Consider the following 19,575-nt stretch of genomic DNA (forward strand, 5'->3'; position numbering starts at 1 on the left):
CCTACCTGTCAATGAATACTTCAGCTTCAACCATAACAACACAAGAGCAAACAATAGATACAAACTCAAGGTTAATCACACCAAACTTGATTGCAAGAAATACGACAGAGTGGTTAATGTCTGGAATACTCTACCCAGTTCTGTGGTTTCTTTCCCAAACTCCAAAAACTTTAACCTTAGAATGTCTACTATTGACCTCACCCCTTTTCTAAGAAGTCTGTAAGGGGCTTGTATAAGCGCACTAACGTGCCTACTGTCACTGTCCTATTGTTTCTTTTTTATTATTATTTTTCTTATATGTATCCATGTATTCATAACTATGTTTTTACTTATACCTATTATCTTGTGAGCAATTGACAAAAATAAATAAATAAAATAAATAAATAAAAACACTGCTATCATGTCTCCCCTAGACGTACCCAATTCCTGTAACCGCTTGGTATGTTTTAGCTTCCAGCCCCCAATCGTCTTAATTGCTCTTCTCTGCACTCTTTCCAGAGTCTCAACATCTTTTTTATATTGTGGTGACCAAAACTAGATGCCGTATTCCAAGTACAGTCTTACTAAGGCTTTGTAAGAGGTATTAGAACTTAATGTAATCTTGATTCTATCCCTCTATTAATGCAGCCTAGACTTACACTGGCATTTTTGGCTGCTACTGCACACTGCTGGCTCATATTTAAGTGATTGTCCTCTCTGACTCCAGGATCCCTCTCATAGTTACTGCTGTTGAGCCAAGTTTACCTAGTTTGTACCTGTACATTTGTTTTTTCTTGCAAAACCTTTCTTTTCTCTACATTGAATTTCATTTTGTTAGAGAGTTAGAGAGTGTTCAAGTCTGTCAAGATCTTTTTGGCTCTTCTGTTTGTCTTCTCGTCTGCAGCCTATGTTTCAGAGAGTTGTCTACCATTTCCATCTCTTATTAATTAATCAAAGCACATCTTGATCCTGCAATGGAACATATACACAGGACAGTAAGGACAGTAACATCCAAAGACCACATGTGCATATTTATTTTGTCTACTAAAAGTACTTACATTATAACTCCTAAACTAAGGCAACATGAAATAAAAAAAATGGAAAAAGGCCAGTTAAACTTCTAAACATAATTTAGTGTCCAGCACCCAGTGAATTAATGAAGCATAGATACTTGTTTGACACTTGGAGCAGCATAGTACCTGACTCATTTATTTTAACTTTTGTTTTTACTGAAGGTTGCATAAGATTGGGCATAGGGAGTGGGGCAGAGGAAATCACATTCTAACCATCCATAACAATGCACAACCTAATAGAGAAACGCAGACACACACATCAAACAGTTAAATACACCTATAATTCTTCTTTTTCCAAGCTTAAACATAAAAACATAAATATTGCAAAGCTTGTTAAGCTGCTGAATTATCTATAATTGGCTGGATTCACATATAATTTTAAACCAAAAATTCTTGTTTACATGGGTTCACAAGCTATAAATCAAAGTGCAGCTAGTTACTTTACCACTACTCCCTGGGCATTTTTGTACTGCTGGAATGTAACATCTGTTGTATGATCTTGACAGCAATTCTTGTCTAGAAGACCAGGATAACAGTTGCTTTAACCAAGTGCAACAAAGTGTTGGGCTACTATAAGATGTAAGTCTTCTTTTTGAATTAAAACTAAACCTTGCTTCCTTCTGCACTTAAGCAGTTTTAGACAGAAACAAGATTAATTTAGTAGATGAGAAACTGCACGTTTTCTCTACTACATAATCACAACCTATGCACAACTAGTTGACTGCTTCTAGAAAGGTAAAGGTTCCCCTCGCACATACACGCAAGATGTTTCTGGCTATAGGGGGTGGTGCTCATCTCCGTTACAAAGCCAAAGAGCCAGCGCTGTCCGAAGATGTCTCCGTGGTGGCCAGCATGACTCAAAGCTGAAGGCTCACGGAATGCTGTTACCTTCCCACCAAAGTGGTCCCTATTATTCTATTTGCATTTTTACCTGCTTTCGAACTGCTAGGTTGGCAGAAGCTGGGACAAGTAACGGGAGCTCACTCCATTATGAGGTGATAGGGATTCAAACTGCCGAACTGCCAACCTTTCTGATCGACAAACTCAGCATCTTAGCCACTGAGCCACTGCTGCAAGTTAAAAACTCTCTCTCTCTCTCTCTTTCTCTCTCTCTCTCTCTTTCTCTCTCTCTCTCTCTCTTTCTCTCTTTCTCTCTCCATCTCTTTCTCTCTCTTTCTCTCTCTCTCTTTCTTTCTCTCTTTCTCTCTCCATCTCTTTCTCTCTCTCTCTCTCTCTCTCTCTCTCTCATCTCTTTCTCTCTCTTTTTTTTCCTCTCTGTTTCTCTCTTTCTCTCTCTCTTTCTCTCTCTCTCTCCCTCTCTCTCTCATACACACCAAGTTTTACAGACTATCTGAGTTTATTTTGCTGTGGTAGCTGTCTTTAAAGTGAATATAATATGACTTGCTAATACTGGCTTTATGAAACATGCTTTTACCAGTTTTCTGTCCAAAAATTCAAGCAATCCTTTTCATGATTAACAGCAATCAGGTACAGCTTGTTGAACTTCAGTCACCATACAGCAAGAGAAGGTGGCTGTTAGGTTTGGCGTGAGAAATATTTCATTCACACTAACAAAAATAATGCTACAAAAGATCAGGGAGAAGCTCTTACCTAAGTAAGGATACACACAGTGACTAGCTTTCTCTATATTGTAGCAATAAGCCATAAAACATATTTTGCAAATAATAAATCTGGATCCCCATGATATCTAATAATGTTGTTTTTGTGCTATATTAAGACGATGATGATGATTCATTATTAATATGCATTTTTCTTATATGTATTCATTTTATGTATTCATAACTATGTTTATCCTTATACCTATTTCTTGTAAGCAATTGACAAATACAATAAAAAAAAAGATACAAGTATTGCTTTAACCTTGTTTAAAAATATAGAATAGTTTGCTACATAGAGTCTGCTATGACTGAAGTTGTCTACAAGCAAGCTTGCATGTATATGCATGCATACATAAATAAAACATGGCAGGCCATCTAGGATTCAGTAAGAAGAACTGCACAATTGATGCCAACATCCTTTTAGGCCCACTCTTTAATGCACTTTAATGTTACTGCCTGGTGGTATACATAATGTAATTACTAGGTCAACCAGTTATAGGCTGTAAAACTCTGTAAAAACTACTAAATGACACTAAAGTTTTCTGTGTCAAGATTTTTGCAGCCCAGATGTGGTAGCCTGAGCTGTACCATATCAAGCAAAGCTGAGTTTGCACAATGCACTATCTTAAAGTGGCTCAAAATGTACAGTATGAACCCAAGCACTGTGATTAATTTATATTGCAGTACAGTTGAGCTAAAACAGGAGACTGACTTAGCTAAGTAAACCACCAGTCTATGTAACTACAGCCATTCTTGGCTACCTGATTTCTCTCTCTCATGTGATCATATAAGCTTTTTTCTATTAGATTAAAACACTTTAGGAATGACATGATATACACACATTCTTCAGAAAATCTTCTTCTTAGAAACTTTGCAATCAGCGTCCTAATCCAGCCGAAAAGCAGCCATGATAAATAAAGTGTCTTGATTCTATATAATGTTCATATGTTAATTTATCAGCTAATCCTAACTATTAGGGGACAGTTTTAGATGATAGTAAAAACAGTTTTATTCCTTTCTCTTCCACTTAGTTTTTTTTTTTTTTTAGCAAACATGCAACAAGCACACTGAGATAGACACATTGCATTTTCTTCCCCCTGTTTTATAGCTTCCATAATTCCTCTCAACTAACCAGAAGGTTAAAACTCTTGCAGATTTATAAAAACCAGGTCATTAATTTTAGCAGAATGCTTCAAGCAGAGATAAGGTTTAGAGGAATAGGAAACCATCATCTCTTTCTGCTCCTGATGGAAATATAAAGTATCATTTTGTCAGTGTGAGGTATGAACGAAAGCAGAGACGTCTGAATGATTTATATTTTGTCCAAAAAGGAACATTAATGGAGTCTGCTGGGATAATTGAAATATTTGTACATCTCTTGTAATTTTTCTCTTGAGGTTAAAACTTGTTCTTTTAATTCAAGTATAACTGTTGTTTGCGAAGGACCAGGAAATATTATGTGTGGTTGTAGGACTGTATGTCTATCGGTCTTAAGTATCAACCTGTATTGATTCTAAACCAAAAAACCAACAAAAACACCAACAATGACCACCCAACCTCATCAAATATATTTTACATAAGAATCATTCTTTTAGGTTGATTGGAAGTGCCCTGATGGCTTTCTCTGTTGAGCTGAGCCTTCTATAAAAAGTTGTCTGGGGAGACAGGAAAGGAGCCATTTCAAGGTGCGTCTGGCTTCTGTCTTTTCAGACCTACTGCTGAGTGTTTCTTTGCTCGGTTTGAATTTTTTGTCCACCCTGAATGATACCATTGTTAGAGGAGAAACAAAAGTAAAGGCACCAAAGAATGATAAAACTTTGATCCTCTACTAAATCTTCATGTTCAAAAATTTGAGGAGAATAATTCACCTGATCTAGCCATGTGGATCACACACCACTCATTTCCTAAACTGCAGCAAAATCTAACTTCAGCAAAGAATATATATATATAGTGGTTCAAAATATTTCATAGTGCTTCTCATGCAGCGTCATGTAGTGATTCTTACAGTACTTTACAATGTACAAATTTACAACACAAAAAGCTCTCCCTTTTTTATATATATTAACAGGAAATAAAAATGGAATAGGTATGCCTGGCCTAAAATTGCCTAATTTTGTCAGAAATTTAAGAAATGATTTAAGGCTACGTATTTGTAGCTCAGTTATTTCACAACTTTAATGCACACTTTCACCCACCACCTCATCCCAACCCCCCTCTTCATTATCTCTAGCTCTTGGCTTAGAATTCTCCTGATCCTAACATATCTAGAAGATGCCAAGTTGGAACATGCTACCTTATTGTGGTCTTTCCCAACCACTGAAATGCTGGCTGGAATTCTTAGAATTGGTGTCCCATTTGGAGCAGCTTCTCTACTTAAAAGGAATCGAGGAATGAAAATCAGTGATAAAGCTCATGCCTTGCATTTGGACAGCGTTGAGTTTAATATAGAGATATCCTAAGTCTGCTGAACTGGCTGTACTCTGAGAAAATTTATATCACAAGAACCAATTGCTTACAAAAACCATTACATTATTGGCAAGCATTTCTGTAGCAGACTAAAAAAACGTATTCCTTCAGATGTGAAGTTTTAGTACCACTTTATGATGCTTTGGTAAGATACCTTTGAAATATTGCATCCAGTTTTGGTCACCATGATATAAAAAGGTTGAGGATCTAGAAAGAGTGCAAAGAAGAGCAACAAAGATGATTAGGGGATTGGAGCCTAAAACATATGGAGAATGTTTGCAGGAATTGGGTATGTCTGGTTCACTAAAAAGGAGTAGGGGGGGTGACATAACAGTGTTCCAATGTGTAAAGGGCTGCCATAAAGAAGTGGGGGTCAATTTGTTTTCTAAAGCACCTGAGGGCGGGACAAGAAGCATTGGATGGAAAGTAATCAGGGAGAGAACCAACCTAGAACTAAGGAAAAATTTCCTGACAATTAGAACAATTAATTGGTGGAACAATTTGCCTCCAGAAGTTGTGGGTGCTCCAGCACTAGAGGTTGGACAACCATTTCTCTGAAATGGTATAGGGCCGTGATGGCGACCCTTTGATAGGCGTGCCACAGGTGGCACGCAGAGCCATTTGTGCCGGCCCATGAGCCGCAGGCAAATTGACCTCACTGTGCATGTGCGTCCTTCCCAGCTGATTTTCGGCCTGTCTGAGGCCTTTTTCGGCCTCCCAGAGGCTTGGGGAAAGCCTTTGCAGGCCAAAAATTAGGCCCGTTTCATCATTTCCTGTATTTCCGGAAATACCGGAAGTGACAAAACGGGCCTATTTTTCAGCCTGCAAAGGCTTCCCACAAGACTCTGGGAGGCTGAAAATCAGCTGGGAGGTGCAGTGCAGGTAAGAGGGCGGCAGCGGGGGTGGGAGGGAGATTACGCGTGCTTGCACAGAAGCAGGGGGGGGGGGCATATGCATTGCCTTCTGGGTGCTGGCATGCGAGCGCGTGAGTGCAAGCACACACACACAGTTTTGGCACAGGAGCCCAAAAGGGTTAGCTACGACTGGTATAGGGTTTCCTGTTTGATCAGGGGATTGGAACAGAAGACCTGCAAGGTCCCTTCCAACTCTGTTATTCTATTATTTTATATTTCATGAAGGAGTCAAGTGATAGTCTCTGTGGTATTAGTTGTTGATACTGCATTTTACCTAATAACAGTTATAGAGAAGTTTAAGCCTATTATATGTACTTAACAAAGGGATATTAATGAAATACAAGGTATCATCAGTTTCGTTTTGTATTAGATATTCTTCCCTTCTTTGAATGGATTGTGGAAGTCATTGAAGCTTGGCTCTATAGAATTCTGCAAATAAAACCAGGCCTTTTCATTGTACTTTCTTAGCCTCAAAGAAAAATACAACCTCGCTCTCCTCGCCCCGCATATTTTCCTCTCTTCTTTATAGGTATTCTTGAAGAAAGTGTTGGTCCTCAATGTATATATAATGATGTCTTAGCATTCAAGAGTGAAATTGTATCAAATGGTAATGCCCTATGGTCTTGTACAAAGGTAAGGTTTCTCATAAGTCAGGCTCTTAGTGATTTCATGGACATTTCATGTCATGCAATTTTCTTAACAAAGGTACCCTTTCAGTATAGCCTACAGCAAAAGTGCTCCCTGATGGTGCTTAACTTTTCAAGATCAGCCAACATCAAATAGGCTCAGCCACATAGCCAAGCTTGGTACTGGATATAAATGGGTCAAACCAAATTTCTTCCTGATGCTACTAACACCAGGAATTGTTTGTTTGGAAATTTCCCAGATTTGCTTTCATTCTCAGTTACTTCATTTTCCGGGATTAGTGCCATGCTTTATAATAAATATATTGCAGAAATCTTAGAATAAATTATCTTAAAAGAAGTTATACACATGTTTAAAAAAGAACAGAGGAGGATATTTATATTAAGCAGTATGTATTTACAATTCATTACAAGAGTTATGTAAAATGATCCTATTGGAGAAGGTAAGAGCAATTTCTATTTGAAATTATGCTGGCCTAGAGTACGGGCAAGGCAGAAGTGGAAAGAATCTGGGATTTTGGGATTTAAAACATATTTGCAAATATGCATTATAGACTCTGTAAAATCACTCTTATGCCTTTGAATCTTTCCAGATGTCCTGTATGGACAACCTAAAGCAATTACTGCGATGAAGTACAAACCGAAGAAATGCCTATGTTTCCCTTAAAATTTTGCCAGTTTTGTCTTTTCTATTTATATATTTATTTATACCACAACACAACCAAATGAAAATTTGTAGATTCTGAGTGGGAGGGAGGATAGGAAGTACTTAGAGAGGGGCAACTTGGCATTGTGCTTTTTTTCCCCTGGTTTATAACCACTTGGAAACCAATTAGTTGGTGTCTGTTTACCATGATAAGTCCCTTTGCCTGAGTAAATTTTTTATGCATTTTCCAAAGAAAATATATTTTTCTTTTCAAAGTGCAAACAAGATTATTATTATTTTTTTTTAAAAAAAACACCAGGTACTTCATTAGATGTCTGGAAACATAATAAGCTAGATACCTCTTAAGCGCTGTCTTTCATGGGATGTCTTAATGAAGCTGTTAGGAGCTATTCATGCTACAGAATTCATGTATATTTATTTTTAATGAAACAAGAGACTCAGCATTCCTATACTTCACATTTAAAAATGTGATACAAGATATCCTGTGTTCTAGTCAGGTGGATAACTATGCTGTTGTGTTGTTTTTTTTAAAAAACACCTATTCCATTCCCTTTTGTTTTCTTGCTTTGATTTCCTGTCCCATGAGCGCTGAGCATCCTTAATCCCGTCTGTCTTCCCTCCCACAATGCTATTTCTTTTCTCTATAAGCATTATTTTTGGCTTTTTGAACTTTTGGGTTCTGAGTTTCTGATAATTTCTCTAGGTTGTGCTTCTAGGCTCATGGATCATAAACATGGCCAAAGTACAATTCTACAGAACTTTGCAAGGTTAAGAAGAATTCAGGCAAAAATGAAATGGGTTCAGTGAAAGGCAACAAACAGGATTAGAAACTAAGAGTTGATCTAAACTTCAGAAGGCTGACGGGGGGGATATAATGGTAGTTTTTAGCTCTTGGGAAAAAAAACCCTTTATCAATTCTATGTTATTTCAAAATACTGCATATAACACGAAACTGTAGCATTGGGTTATGGAACATTAATAAAGATTTCATATCACTATAAAATTTCAGTAGTGGAACTGTTTAGGTAGGCAGTAAACTCTTGGCTTGATATGTTTGAATAGAAATTAAGCAACGAACTATGAGGAATGATTTCATTTGCACTGTTGTATGGATAAAGGGTTGGAGTTGATACGTTAATTTGATTCCTTTCAATTTAATATTCTGTGCACATTTGTGAAAGCTTAGAGTTTTTCTTAGGTTGCTTAAACTGGAGTATGTATATATATGTGTGTGTGTTTTGTATGTGTATATAAATAAAAATAATATTTATTGATTTCTGGGAAGTTCTTCCTGATTCAAGAAACCATTTCAGCATATTCTTCTGCCATTGTAATAGTGGTAGATTCTTGAATACACTTTTAAATATATTGCAATAAGATCAGTCAGAAAGGAAATCAGAAAATTGTAAATAATCGTATTTTGAATATTACAAATGGTAATACTAAAAATGGTTGTAGTATCCCATCAACCTATAGATGGTGTTACATCTGAATATCCAATCTATTAGATATTATCATCTCATTATGATTCAACACCCTAGTAGAATGAATTGAATTATGACTTGGCAAGTGGTATTCTGAACATCCTTTCATTTCATCTTGACATCCTCTGTTATTCTAATAAATAAACTAGAATTCTTACATACCCACCCGTACAGATGAAACTTGAAAAATTAGAATATCGTGCAAAAGTTCATTTATTTCAGTAATGCAACTTAAAAAGTGAAACTAATACATGAGATAGACTCATTACATGCAAAGCAAGATAGTTCAAGCCGTGATTTGTCATAATTGCAATGATTATGGCTTACATGAAAACCCCAAATCCACAATCTCAGAAAATTAGAATATTACATGCAATCAATAAAACAAGGATTGTACATAGAACAATATTGGACCTCTGAAAAGTATAAGCATGCATATGTACTCAGTACTTGGTTTGGGCCCCTTTTGCAGCAATTACTGCCTCAATGTGGCGTGGCATGGAAGTTCTCATGTCTCTCATCTTTCTCTTGGCAACGCCCCATAGATTCTCTATGAGGTTCAGGTCAGGCAAGTTTGCTGGCCAATCAAGCACGGTAATCTCACGGTCATTGAACCAGGTTTTGGTGCTTTTGGCAGTGTGGGCAAATGCCAAGTCCTGCTGGAAAATGAAGTCAGCATCCCCATAAAGCTTGTCTGTGGAAGGAAGCATGAAGTGCTCCAAAATCTCCTGGTAGACGGCTGTGTTGACCTTGGACTTAATGAAGCACAGTGGACCAACACCAGCAGATGACATGGCTCCCCAAATCAACACAGACTGTGGAAACTTCACACTGGACTTCAAGCATCTTGCAGTGTGTGCCTCTCCATTCTTCCTCCAGACTCTGGGTGCTTGATTTCCAAATGAGATGCAAAAGTTGCTTTCATCAGAAAAGAGGACTTTGGACCACTGAGCAACAGACCAGTTCTGTTTTTCTTTAGCCCAAGTAAGAACTTCTGATGTTGTTTGTTGTTCAGGAGTGGCTTGACAAGAGGAATACAACATTTGAAGCCCATGTCCAGGATCCATCTGTGTGTGGTGGCTCTTGATGCACTGACTCCAGCCTCAGTCCACTCCTTGTGAAAGTCCCCAACACTTTTGAATGGCCTTTTCCTGACAATCCTCTCCAGGCTGCGGTCGTCCCTGCTGCTTGTGCACCATTTTCTTCCACACTTTTCCCTTCCACATAACTTTCTATTAATGTGCTTTGATACAGCACTTTGGGAACATCCAACTTCTTTTGCAATTACCTTTTGAGGCTTTCCCTCCTTATGGTGGGTGTCAGTGATGGTTTTCTGCACAACTCTCAGGTCAGCAGTCTTTCCCATGATTGTGATTCCTACTGAACCAGACTGAGACCATTTAAAGGCTCAGGAACCCTTTGCAAGTGTTATGGCTTAATTAGCTGATTAGAATGGGACACTTTGAGCCTAGAATATTGAACCTTTTCACAATATTCTAATTTTCTGAGATTGTGGATTTGGGGTTTTCATGAGCTGTAAGCCATAACCATCACAATTATGACAAATCACGGCTTGAACTATCTTGCTTTGCATGTAATGAGTCTATCTCATGTATTAGTTTCACCTTTTAAGTTGCATTACTGAAATAAATGAACTGTTGCACGATATTCTAATTTTTTGAGTTTCACCTGTATATGCTCCCAGGGTAGCTCTTAGTCAGCTAAGTAGAGGTTCCTAAATATTTCAAAACTCATCATGTGAGGCCATGTTAGGACCCCAAAGGGCTCTGATTTAAGGTAAGACATTTTAAAATTCCAACAAGGGAGAAAAACAGAAGCTTGTGGGCAGAGAGCCATAAAAAAACCTCACACACAGTGTAGGTTTAGAGTCCATTTTTTTCCCAGTTTGAGGCCCTATTACACTGCTCAAATTACAGAGATGGAGGTGGGGAGGAGGCTTCTACAGCCTTTTTAGCTACTCCTTTTATAAAACAATTAGGAGTTAGGAATGTACTACTGACTAAAATTTGGAGGAAGGGGCCTAGACATTTGAACCTCCTCCTTTCTCATTACCCTTTCCCAACATTCATGTTTTCCAAATCCAGATGGTATCTATTATGTTTGCTAAATAGATTGTTATGTATAACTTGTTTGGAGTGAAACTTGGGCCCCAGAGAGAGCAAAACTATGAGATAGATTATCACTGAGACAGGGTGCCCTTTAAAGCATATTGAATGCAGTAAAAATTTATCCAGTGAAAGTGGGAACAGCTTATTAAAATTAGAAAACTGCCATTGGTTTTGCAACTGTCAACAAATCACACTTTATTTCTAAATGGCAGCATATGTTAACCCATGCAAATATACATAATTCTTCTGCATTTTTCAAAATAATGTAAAAGTCTGTATGAAATTAATGCTTTCACTGTGAAGCAATAAATAATGCTATTTTTTCTTTATGAAAGTCCTTTTGATGTTAAAATAACAAAAACTTATATTTCATGAAAAAGAAATGGTATCTATTACCTACATCTATATATCATGATTGCAGCATTGAATTTTTTTTTTTTTGCTGGTTTTGTGGACCAAAAGCTGCAGTTAGGAACTGTTGATAACCTGATGAAAAATGCTAGTTACATATTAACTAACAAAAATGATAACCACAATGCAAGCACTCAACAACTGGCCTGAACTGCAGAGACCTTATAATATTAGTGCAAAATTTCCCAACTTCTGCTATATTGACTCAGACTTATAGTTTGCTAAACTATAAGCATGTTTGTGCTCACTTTGAGTTGGTAAAATGATTGGCTAATCTAAGGTGAATATAATTTTGAAGCAAGAGTACCTTGTTTGCTCAGAAATAAATTAACCCTGATTAAGTGAGGTTAACACAAAAGATGCCAACACCTGAATGATGCATATTAGCAATGAATGAGCCACAGCCCCTGGACCATGAATGACCATCAATCATACTTGTGGTTTTCTGAACCCTTTTGGATCATGCCGCAAGACTTCAGTAGCAAAACATGAAACTTTACAAATACAAATGTCGGCCTTTTGAAACTCCAAACCAGGGGTCTTCAAACTTGACAGCTTTAAGACTTGTGGACGTCAACTCCCAGAATTCCTCTTCCATTCATGTTAGCTCAGGAATTCTGGGAGTTGAATTCCACAAGTCTTAAACTTGCCAAGTTTGAAGACCTTGCTCCAAATCATTGAAAACAGAAATTCCCCTAAAATCTTTCCCTTCAAAATAAAATTTAAAAACAAAATTTTATGATATCACAGTGTTTTATCATACCTTCTGTAACTCTCAGATAATGACGATGACTGCATAACACAGCCTACTTGGATTAATAAAAGAGACTAATGAAACTTGATGTTATCACACATAAATCATGTCTTTAATATGTCAGCTGCTTGGCTCATTTTCCTTCCTGGCATTATAAAGGCACAGTTTGTTACACAGTATTCATAACTTTTTAGCACTGCATTAACATAAATTAAAGTGACTTACGATGCTGCACTTCAGTAGCTAATAAATTTGCATGTTGAATTGTCCCCTGTGTAAATAAGGGATAAGAATGTGGTATTAGAACATCTTGCCAACCTGGTCTTTTCGGAGGGTCTAATTTTGTGGTCTGGGAAATAGGAATACAGTCTTCAGTCTGCTCCACAGGAATGCTTTGAATGGGCAGTGGGTTGTTGAAAGTGGGGAGTGTTAAAACTTGACAGTCAGTTGTTCTCGGAATCTGGCCACCCAAGCACTAAACAAGTTTGTATACATATATATAAATAAAGAACGACAGGGTGACCAAAGACCACAATGTTGATTTTTGGCTTTAAAAAATATTGGAGAGGCCTACCTCAGTGGCATAACACATGCTTAGCTTAAGGAAGAGCCCAGATTGAAGAAGCTTCATAGTCTTTAGATAGGGTAAAAGGAATCCCACCGTCCCTGAAACTCCAAAGAGCTACTTCAAGTCAATGTCAACAATTCTGGGAAAGAAGAATAAAAAGGACAGGCTAAAAGGAAACAGCTTCTTATGTTGCTAATGTCTGAGATATATTAGCATAACTTCCTTTTCTAAATCAACAAATCCTATACTTAAATAATTTGCATCCTCTAATTTGCATCCTCTTAAATAATTTGCATCCCCTTCCAGAGGTTTAATTTTTATCTCTTCAGATTTCTTAACTAGAAGAGAACGACTAGTTCACCTTTATCTGAATTTTGATGTATGCTTTTGCAATGAGTGCCAATTAATTAAATATAAATTGGATTATGGTATACAGTATATGAGCATGTTATTTGTATCCAATGAGACAATTTTTGCATCAAATTATGGAATACAGATAGCCCTTGACTTACAACAGTTCATTTAGTGACCGTTCAAAGTTACAATGGCACTGAAAAAAGTGACTTATGACCATTTTCTACAGTTATATCCTTGGCAGCATTTCCATGATCAGGTGATCAAAATTCAGATGCTTGGAAACTGGTTCATATTTATGACCTTTGCTGTGTTCCAAGGCCCTTGTTCAACCTTCTGACAAGCAAAGTCAATGGGGAAGCCAGATTAACTGAACAACCGGGTTACTAATCAACGGCAGTAATTCACTTAACAACTGAATCAAGAAAAATTGTAAAACAGGGCAAAATTCACAAGACGTGTCTTACTTAACAACAGAAATCTTGGGCTCAATTGTGTTCATAAGTCGGGGACTACCTATATTATAATCTAATTAAAAGATTTTGTAAATTGTATTTTCATGCTTACAATAAAAGCTGTCTTTGCAGAAATAATTGTAACCGAGTTTATCCTCAAGTACAAAGAACTACAATTGTAACCTTTGACAACTTTTGTTAATGACGGTGGAGACCAAAAACTGGTCCTGGTAAAATAGACATGCATCTTAAAGATGAGGAAAATGGCTTCAGGGTTAGATAGAAAGGTTGTGAATTCTACATTGGTTATTTTAAGAAACTGAAACTGATGGGAAAAGCCTTAGAAATAAACTAAAGTTAAAAAACAATCACTTGTGTGAATTTCAAACGTTCATCTTTTTTTCTTTGAGAAATCCAAATTAAATTTCTGACTGAACATAAAAAATAGTTTGACTGAATATAAAATATCCATCCATCCATCCAGAGAGTAGCAGAATTAAAGTACAAAATATAATAACAATCACTGACATCTTATACAATTATGAAGAAACACAAAACCATTCATCTTGCAGCAAATCAAAGACATGGATCTAGGACAAAAATTCTTAAATGTAATTTCGGCAATATGTGAAAAACTAGAAGCCAGAATTTTGGTGAAGGGGCGGGGGGATAACAGATAAATTTCAAATTCAAAAAGGAACTAGACAGGGATGCCCATTATTGCCACTTCTTTTTATTATGTCATTGGAGGTCTTACCAAGAATAATTAGAAATGAAACAGAAATTAAAGGTCTTAAAATAAAAAACAAAGAATTTAAACTACAAGCCTTTGAGGATGATTTACCTTTTATATTAGAGGAACCACAAAATTCGGGACCAAAATTATTCGGCAAATTGGAAGAATTTGGAGAAGTCGCGGGGCTAAAGATCAATGAGGTAAAAACAAAAATTATTACTAAAAGTATGACAAACAAACAGAAAGAATTATTAGCAATGAGAATGGGTATCCAAATTGTAGAAAAGGTAAAATATTTGGGAATTACTATTTCGGCAAGATGCACAGCACTTAAAAGTGACAACTACGACCCATTAATTAAACGAATAACTAACGATTTGGAAAAATGGGATAAAAGAGGTCTATCCCTCACAGGAAGGATAGTAGTAATAAAGATGAATGTGTTGCCCAAATTACTATTTCTCTTTGAAAATGCCCCCATAAAACTAGAGAAAAAGTTTTTCGATCATTTGGATAGAATAACGACAAATTTTATTTGGCAAAAGAAAAAACCAAGAATTAAGTTAAAATTGCTGCAAGATGCTATTGAAAGAGGAGGATTTGGCCTGCCCAACTGGGAGTTGTACCACAGAGCCGCAATATTAACTTGGGTGAAAGATTGGGTTAGTCATAGAAATAAAAGAATACTGATACTAGAAGGTTACAGCTTACAGTCAGGTTGGCATGCCTTCCTCTGGCAGGAGAAGTCAAAAGGTTATAGTTATGTGTATAGGCATAAAGTGAGACAGTCCCTTTTAAACACTTGGAATAAGACAAAAAGATAAATGTATATAGAAACTCCTATTTGGCTATCAACACTAGAAGCATTGATGCACCCACACCTTCTGCGCCAAGGAAAACTCATTACTTATGAAGAGATACTAAATGAAAAAGGAGAACTACAAAACAGACAAGAGTTGAAGAACCAGGGAATTGAGGTGGAATGGTGGGCCTACTTGAAACTCCAATCAAAATACTTAAAAGATAAGAGAGAATGGGGAATTAGTAAACCCAGGACAAAATTAGATGAAATATTATTAGGAACTGACCAGAAGATGATTTTAAAAAAATCAAGTTTTATTAGAATTTAAATTAGAAGAAGAAAAAGTAAAGGAAATGATGGTGGTATGGATGAAAAACTTCGGTCATAGCATAAAATTAGATGATTGGCACAAACTATGGAATAGAAATTAAAAAATGACATTAGCAATATCCTTTAAAGAAAATCTGTATAAATTATTTTATAGATGGCATATACCCACCATCAAGATTGGCAAAAATGAACTCTAAATTTTCCCCATATGGTGGAAATGTAATAAAGAAATAGGAACTTACTATCACTTATGGTGGAATTTCAAGGAGCCCCCAAAATATTGGCAAAATTTACATAAGTGGATAGAAGAAATGTGTGGAATTAAAATACAATACAGGCCTGAGTTCTTTTTGTTGGGAATTAACACTGGGAAATATGATAAAGAAACTCAGTACTTAATGATTCATGTAATTACTGCAGCACGGTTGGCACATGCACAGAATTGGAAAAATAAAGACATCCCAAATGATTTGGAAATATTGAAGAAAATCAAAATGTGCGCAGAAATGGATAAACTAACAAAAGAATTAAAAAAATAAGGAAGATTCAGATTATTATAAAACATGGGAGAAATTTTATGGTTGGCTAGAGACAAGGAAGATCAATGAAAATAAGGAATGATTATATGTATATATTCTATTTAAAGTGTATAGAGGAGAATTATGTATATTACTATTGGATTAGCGAAGTAATGACAATGATTGATGTTAGGGAGACTGTACCACGTTCAACTTTTCTATTGTAAGAATTGTCCGTCTTTGTGTTTGTTTAATTGTTTAATAAAGAAAACTTAAAAAAAAAAGTTTGATTGAATATAAAATATCCATCCATCCATCCATCCATCCATCCATCCATCCATCCATCCATCCAGAGAATAGCAGAATTAAAGTAAAAAATATAATAATCAATGACATCTTATACAATTATGAAGAAACACAAAAATATAATGCTTTCAATGCGTGTGTGTTATCATGCTGATTTTTCTTCACTATTGCCCAATTTAGTGTGTGTATGACTGAACTCAATACACACTGATAGATGGTAGCTGGAAAGCCATCAGTTTGTCTCCCTTCACACAACAAGGTATTTATCAAGGGTTACTCCCCAAACACAAGCAGATCTCTTTCATCTTTGGCCATAGCCACAGAAGATAGATTTTGATCATCACCCTACTTTCAATGAACCAGAACATTTTTCCCCACTTCTCCTTTATTTTCTGACATCTGTTGAATTATTTTTGTTCACAGGGAGCAGAAAACCATAAGTCTAACTTTCCTTTTGAATTCATGCTGAAAACATCAATTTTTAATGCTATAGTAATAGTTCTGTCCTATTGATATATCAAGACTGTCATCCAACCGTTCTGTGAGAATTGGAATTAAACTGAGCATCAGCTAGAGCCTCATCTGCAACCTCGGCTCTCCTGGGGAATTCAGAACTATGTATATATTGGAAACAATCACTGGCTAGAACAGGAAACTACAGGTGAGATCAGGGCTGTCAAACTTGCAGTTCGCAGGCCAGATGTTTCATGTGCTGGCCCACACTCTGTTTAGCGAAGGGCAAAAAAGTCATAATACGGCACGTAATGCCACCATGACAACATGAGTTTGACACTCCTGGGTTAGATGCAGAGGTGGGTTGCTGGAGGTTCGGGAGAGCCCCTAGCTAAAATTCTGTGCAGTTTGGAGAACCCCCAAATTCCACTCCTGGCTGGCCCCGCCCACCATACCCCACTGCTCCCAGAAATCCCCATGTGGCCCGTTTTGGATGAAGGTAAGTGCAGGCTGTTTGGGGAGGCTTGGGGAGTGTGAAAAAGAGGCCCCCTGGAAGTTTGGGAAGGCCAGAAATGGGCCCATTTCCCATTTCCCGCCTCTGGAGGGCCTCTAGAGCCCAGGTAGCCCTTTTATCCCCTCCTGGAGACTTGAGGAAAGTCTCCAGAGCCCATGGAGGGCAAAAATGGTGTAGGAGGCTGACTAGGCCACACCCACCATGGCCACACCCACTCAGCAACCAGGCAGAGAACCCTAAAATTTTTGAAGCCCGCCTCTGGTAAGATGGTACTAGAGGAGAAACAACGGTGTTTCTAATTATGTTATTTTACATTCTTTTTTTAAAAAAAAATGGTGTCTTTTTTTAAAAGAGAAGAATCTCTATGTATCTGAAGTAGGAGGATACACCAGCTATTGCTGCATCCAGATCTTATACAACTCTCCCTGTATGTTTTTTTTTTATCCTATCTTTATAATTTTTCTATAAATAACTCAAGGTGGTGAAGACACCTAATACTCATTCCGCTCATATTTTGCCCATAACAAGAACCCTGTGAGGTGGGTTGGGCTGAGAAAGTGACTGACTTAAAGTCATCCAGCCGGCTTTAAGGACTAGAATTCACAGTGTCCTAGTTTCTAGGCCAGCACCTTCACCAGTACACCAAATTGGCTTTCTGGTATTTGTGTATTTTAATTAATACTAGAACTCCCCACTTTGTCATGACTGAATTCTGCTACCATGTGATGCCAGCTCACGATCACTTAGGTGACCACTAGCCAGGCAAGTACAATACATTAAGCAATATATACAAGATGGCATAAGATCTTTATGTTTAAAATTTCAAAAGTGTCTTCTGGGACCATAGCCAAAAGTGAAAGCATTGTGCCATCTTGTTAAATGGATATAATTTAGCATGTAGACTTATTTCATGAAGTATGCCAACGTTTTCCAGGATGAGGGCTATATTTCTCTGCTGTGTTACATGCTTTGGCTATAGTCACAAAAGTAGGTGAGAACAGAACAAAGAAGGGGATAGAAGTTGGACAAAAAAAAAATTGTAATTTTAATTTTTAAATGTAATTAAACTCAATTCATTTAAATATATTTAATATTGTTTTATCTGCAATATTCTTTTTTGTTATATTGTTTCGTTGGCTTTATTTGTTTGTCGCATTCTGCCCATAGTTTCAGTTGACTGAGATGATCAATAAATATTATGGCAAAAATAAGCAGCCAGAGAAGTGGTGGGATTAAAATACTTTAACAACCGGTTCAGCCAGGGGCAGGTTGGCCGTCATGGGAGGGATGACCCATCTCCATTCTCCAGCTCTGCTGCACAGGTGGGACGAGCCTCCCGCAACAGCCAACCTGACCCTGGGTGAACCAGTTGTTAAATTACCCCCCCACTATCAAAGTGGACCCTGGGGGCTGTGCTGCAATGGAGAAATGGGCAATGGAATGGCCAGCATGAGGGAAGGAGGAAGAACAGGCCGGTCTACTGCCCATTTCTCCATTGCAGCGCAGCACAACACCCAGGATCCACTTTGATAGCAGGTTTGTTAATTTAACAACCGGTTCGAGTGAACCGGTGCAAACCGGCAGAATCCCATCACTGAGCCAGAGTGTCTGTACTATGTGAGTTTCCATGCAGAAGCTGCCCCCTTGCAAGACACAGTGACTATTCCATAACTCAGATATGAAACTGGTTCTGGAATAAGAGAAATAATAAGCATATGACAGTGCAGCGTGTCTTTGACTTATTTTTTGTTGCAATCCTACTTTAGCTTCCTTTAAGATTATTTGACCAGTATTTCTTGCTGTCAATACTGTCCTTAGCTATAATATTAAATAGAACTGGCTTCAGTCCGCCTTTTCGGACCTTTTATTTTATTTGCTGCATATGCATAAACTTTCTTCCCTTGATCTTCTCTCTTCACTCGGTCCCCACACTCTCCCCCTACTGTATTAGAAAATGATTTACACAGTTAATAAATAACAGGGGGTAAATTTTATCGCCTGTATCTTCTGTAATCTGGGGACAGTAGTATGTTTTCAGTGTAGTCCAGATGAAAGATATGTCGTCCGCACTATCTTTACAATGTCCATTTCTTTTGCTATAGCTTTGTGTTGCTTTTGAAGTTAATTAAGTCTGATCTTTTTTTTTTAAAAAAATAGGGTCTATTAGTTCCTTTTGTTATATCATGCCAAGAAAATCAATCAGTATTGTGTTGTTTTTAGAGACAGATGAAAAAGCAAGAATTCTCTGTAGAAATGAAAAATACTTCTCCATATAGCATTTATTCTGTTAGTTAAAGAGACATTTGGAAATTCCAAATATTTTTCCTCCTTTTTCTTCATACCTAGGGAAGTCCATATTTACTTTTTGCAATTCACTTTCACTATTTGATAATGTTCAG

At 37.1% G+C, this 19,575-nt stretch overlaps 1 long non-coding RNA gene across 1 annotated transcript; it reads right to left on the reverse strand.

Moving 5' to 3' along the window:
• Positions 1-750: 750 nt before the first annotated feature.
• Positions 751-12,784, reverse strand: LOC148125495 (uncharacterized). The gene is made up of 3 exons (XR_015744179.1): positions 12,715-12,784; positions 12,366-12,411; positions 751-948 (listed from the first exon to the last, which is right to left on the reverse strand). It is a non-coding gene; the product is annotated as an uncharacterized LOC148125495 (long non-coding RNA).
• Positions 12,785-19,575: the final 6,791 nt, after the last annotated feature.

This window comes from Pseudonaja textilis, chromosome 6, assembly GCF_049901715.1.
Source record: "Pseudonaja textilis isolate UNSWEBS1 chromosome 6, rPseTex1.2, whole genome shotgun sequence".
In the NCBI taxonomy this organism is placed as follows: domain Eukaryota; kingdom Metazoa; phylum Chordata; class Lepidosauria; order Squamata; family Elapidae; genus Pseudonaja; species Pseudonaja textilis.